Genomic DNA, 5,369 nt, shown 5'->3' with positions numbered 1-5,369 from the left:
TTTGCCACTGGCTAAGTTATGCTGTTAAAATTTCAGACCAGCTTCCAGAAAGGACTTCCCATCTCCATTTTTAAGGAAACTGCCCTCTAACTTTAAGGAGATACATTTCTTTTCATCCCTTAAAAGCAGAGGAATTTGATAAAGAAGTTGCCTGGCAAAGAAAAAAAAAACCCCAGTAGACCAAAATCAAAACAAATCATTTTTTGCATATTAATCAGGTGCCTGATTGAAACTGTGCTAGCTGCTTCGAGAGAGGAATATTAAAAGTAAGGCGCTGCTAATTTAAGCATAACTAATTTTAAAAGACGTACCTAGAAACAGCCACACGGGAAAATTACTTAAGCTGCATCAACCATCCGCTTTGTTTGATGGGGTATGCCTTGGTTGGGAGCCCCAGTGTCATGACATTTACTTCATCCCTGTGGGTAGACAGGGAAATCTGTCACTTATAATTCCTCTAATCTGCAGGGCTCTGGTTTTCATGGATCCATCCCAATTTATTCCTGCCTCCCAAGTGAGCAAGAGGAGCCCAGAGGGAAGACCCTGACCTGGGGTCAAAATGACTGTCCAAGGAGCTAGCATAAATCTTGAGCCCCACTCCTATAGAGCTGGCAGGCCACCCCTTCTTCCAAGAAGACAGTCCTGTAGAAACTGCTGCTGGGCTCATTGGTAAACTTCACTTGTGGCAGACACTATTAAGGCTGTTCTCAGATCTCCTCAGGTCTCTTTTATGGGTTCTGTGTAGCTCTCCCGAAGTTTGTGCCCACAACTCTCTCAGAAGGATTGTGCAGGGGCTGCTGGCACAGCCTTGTCTGCAGACATTGGGGGTTTGTCCCCCGAGGCTACCTTTAGCCGGTGCCCAATTGGTAAAAGAATATGGAAGCTCAGTGCCCTTCCTTCTAGTCTAAGTATCATTTGTGCTCCAGAGCTCCTCTGTGGAATCATGACAAGTCTGTGACTTTGCCCTAAATCACCCCTTTCTGAGCATCTTCCCCTTTTTTGAACTGCTTCTCCCACTCCTTTACTGATGTCTCATCCTTAAAAAAAAAATCACTGCTTCTGGGTAACCCACCTAAGAGCATTGTACCCAAGGCTCTGAGATCTCAGTATAGAAGGTAAGTGCTATACTTTGAGGTGAATAATAAATTTCGGGTAGCTTCTCTACACTTCTGGAAGAGATTTACTTAAAGACCAGCTATTCCACTGGCACATATATCATCTACCACATGAGCCTGCAAGGGGACAAGGCCAAAGAGAATAAGCTAGAACCAGAGTGAGAATAGGACCCAGGCAGGTGCCCTTCCTTCCTCTCTCCAGAGCTATGGATAGCAGAGAAGCACACTTGTGACAGAAGCTATGGGCTACCCCAAAGTCTATTCTCCCTTCCAGGGAGCCCCCAGTTATAAACTGGATATATGTCTACCCAGCCAGCCTCCATTCCAGTTAGATGCGACTACACAGCTAAGTTCTTGCCACTGGGGTACAAAGAGAAGTGCTGTGCACAGCTTCCAAAGCATGCCTCTCTTTCCCATTGCCCTGTGCGGATATGGTGGAAAGCCATCATAGTCCAGGTGGATGAGGGCCACATCTGAAGAATGGAGGAAAAATAAAGAAGGATCTGGGTCCTCAACATCATGGAGTTGCCTAGACGGTTTCATGAAGAGAAAGAATTGCCTGTCAATGTCAGCCAAGTTAGTCTGAGTTCTTGTTAAGGCAGTCAAACCAATATTCTAACTAATACAATTCCTTAGAGTAGGGATCCCCAACCCCCAGGCCAAAGACCACCAGTCCGTGGCCTGTTGGGAACCAGACTGCACAGCAGGAGGTAAAGTCAGGCAAGCGAGCAAAACCTTGTCTGTATTGACAGCCATTCCCCATGCTCCCATTGCTGCCTGAGCTCTGCCTCCTGTCGGATCAGAGGCAGCATTAGATTCTCACAGAAGTAAGAAACCTATTGTGAACTGTGCATGCAAAGGATCTAGGTTGCATGCTCCTTATGATAACCTAATGCCTGATGATCTGTCACTGTCTCCCATCACCCCATCTAGTTGGGACCATCTAGTTGCAGGAAAACAAGCTTAGAGCTCCCACTGATTCTACATTATGGTGAGTTGTATAATTATTTCATTATATATTATGATATAATAATAGAAACAAAATGCACAATAAAGGTAATGTGCTTGAATCATTCTGAAACCAGCCCCCTACCCTGCTCCTGCCAGGTCTGTGAAAAAAACTGTCTTCCACAACATTGGTCCCTGGTGCCAAAAAGGTTGGGGACCACTGCCTTAGAATACAGTGGGATTATGAATTTTCTAATTGAGTCATAGACAAAGAGAAAGGAGTGTCTTAGGTTGTATTTCCCATAAAAGCTCCTGAGGTGATCATCCATGTCAAAGTGATTTTTGAGTTATTAGAAAACATTCCCAGGAAAACCTAGGGATAGAAGAGGGAAGTAAGAAGAGGAGGCAGCCAAGCAAGAATTCAGTACCAGAGAAGGTCCAGGGAGGGTGACTGTGGCTCAATCTCTCAGCAAGTTCTCGGGACAGCTTAAGGCAGATCTAAGTGTGTTGCAATCACAGGCAAAGAACCTGGAGAATTGATATCCCTGACACCTGCCAGTCCTCAGTCAAGCAATACTCCCATAAGAACATAAATGTCCGAGTACTCCTGCATATCCATGGATGCAAAAAAAGCAGGGTCTAGCAGTCTAAGCAAAGAGGCTTACGTGCAGGCTGTTGGGAGTAAAGGCATGCTGGGAACCCACATGTACAAAAATAGTAAATGGATGGAGGGCTAATAGTGTCTGCTAACAGAAGCCCTTTAAATTTTCACCTGGAGGTCTCAAGAGATTACTGGTAGCATGCATTCCTGCAGCCCTTTCCATAGGAAACAACCTTGCCTGTCACCTTCACCTGGATATTTCTACTGCCTATGTCTAATGTTTTCAAGTGCCTAAAATTGCGTTCTTTGGGCAACCATAATAAAATACAAGCTTATGTTTCAGAGGTCTCTGCAAGTCCTGAAAGAAAGAATAACAACTCTTTCAGGACTTCGTGATAAGGTCCTTTATTCCCACTCACAGCTCAAAAGCTCCAGCAGGAGAAATCATCTACTTTATTCCTGAATATGGAATGACATTGTTACCAAATTTATTCCATACCTACTTAGAAACAAGCACAGGCATTTGTGACTGTTTCTAAGTAGAAAAAGGCATTTGACAATATGACCTGAAGTGAATACATACAATTCAAAACAAACTGGGCTGAAGATTGCTACACACACATACTCTTAAAAAGTGTACCTAACATTTGCACGTATAAAATTGGCAAAAAAAAAAAAAAGTGACCAAGAACAAATCCCAGTGATAGCGAGTTAGGATATTGAACGCTCGATACTCTTAGGTGCTGCTGATGAGAATGTAAATTACTACAATCCTTCCGAAAGTCAAAATGGGAATATGTTTCAAAAAACTTAAATATGTGCATACACTTTGACACCCCCACCAAAGTCTATGCTTAGGAAATTTGGGGGATATATATAGTTCAACGAATTTTAATACATAGATTCATGTAGCTACCAACACAATAAGGACACACCAAAAAACTCTCGTATTATTTCTTTATACTCATCTTCTCCCCACCCCCCCATAATCCCTAGCAACCACTGATTTGTTCTTCAATCTCTATGGTTCTGTCTTCTTGAGAATATCATATCAGTGAAATCATGGAGTATGCAAACTGCTTTCACTCAACATAATGTGTATGAAATTCATCTAAGTTATTGCAATTATCAATAATTTGTTTCTTTTTTATTGCTGAGTGGTATCATATATACTATAGTTTGTTTATCCATGTACTAATTGAATGACCTTTGGGGTTGTTTCCAGTTCGGGGCAATTATGAACAGAGCTACTATAAGCATTCACATACAGGTTATGTGTGAACATAAGTATTCATTTCTCTAGGATATATACCCAGTAGTGGGATTGCTGGGTCATACAGTAAGTACATGTTCAACTTTATAAGAAACTGTATTATTACAAATGGCCAAACTGTTTTCATGAGTTACATTCCCACCAGCAATATACAAGAGATTCAGTGGCTCCACATCTTCTTCAGCACTTGATATTGTATTATTCATTATTGCCATTCTAAAAGGTATACAGTGATAACTCATCATGGTTTTAATTTGCATTTCTCTAATGGTTAATGATGTTGGACTTTTCTCTTGTGCTTATTTGCCATATATGTTGTCATTGATAAAATGTTCACATATTTTGCCCACTTTTTAAATTAGGTTGCTTTCTTATTGTTAGAACTTGAGAGTTCTTTATATATTTTGGATACAAGTCCTTTGTCAGATAAGTGATCTGTAAATATTTTCTGCCAGTCCATAGCTTGTCTTTTTATTCTCATAACAGTGTTATTTGCAGGCCTTGAACTCCTGAGCTCAAGCAGTCCTCCTGCTTTGGGCTTCTCCCGTGCTGGGAGATTATAGGCATGAGCCACCACACCACCCAGACCAAGATCAAGCATTTCAAATTTTAGTTAAGTCCAACTTAACATTTTCTGTGTGTGGATTGTGCCTCTAGTGTTACATCTAAAAACTCTACCTAACTTCAAGTCATGAAGATTTTTTCCTGTTTTCTCCCACAAGTTTTATAGTTTAATGTTTTATATTTAGGTCTATAATTATTTTCACTAACTTTTGTATAGTGTGTGAGGTTTAGGTGTAGATTTTTTGCCTATGGTTGTCCAATTGTGCCAACACCATTTGCTGAAGACCATCCTTTCCCATTGAATTGCTTTGAGACTTTATAAAAAATCAATTGAGCATATTTGTATGAATCTATCTCTGTACTTCCTAATCTATGTTCAATTGATGTGTCTCTTTACCAATACCATACTCTCTTGATTACTGTAAGTCTTAAGACAAATTAGTATAATTTCTCCAACTATATTCTTTTTCCAAATTGTTTTAGCTATTCCATTTCATTTACTTTCCATAAAATTAATTTTGTCCATATCTATTAAAAACTCAGCTGAGATTTCAATTGGTATTGCATTAAACCTACAGATAAATATGAACAAAATTGACATCTTCACTATGTTGAGCCTTCCAATGCATGAACACAGTATATTTCTCCATTTATCAGGTCGTCTTTGATTTCTTTCATCAATGTTTTAGTTTTAAGCACACAGACCCTGTACATATTTTGTCAGATTTATATGTATTTTGGGAGAAGCTATTGAAATTATTTTTTTAAATGTTTCTTTCCAATTGTACATTGCTAGTGTATAGAAATATGACTGATTTTTTTGTATGTTGCCTTTGTATCCTGCAAACTTGCCTAACTTATGTATTAG

The sequence above is a fragment of the Cebus imitator genome, unplaced genomic scaffold (genome assembly GCF_001604975.1).
Source record: "Cebus imitator isolate Cc_AM_T3 unplaced genomic scaffold, Cebus_imitator-1.0 Scaffold0, whole genome shotgun sequence".
Lineage (NCBI taxonomy): Eukaryota > Metazoa > Chordata > Mammalia > Primates > Cebidae > Cebus > Cebus imitator.
The sequence above is the reverse complement of the archived record's forward strand: the minus strand, read 5'-3'. Positions refer to the sequence as shown.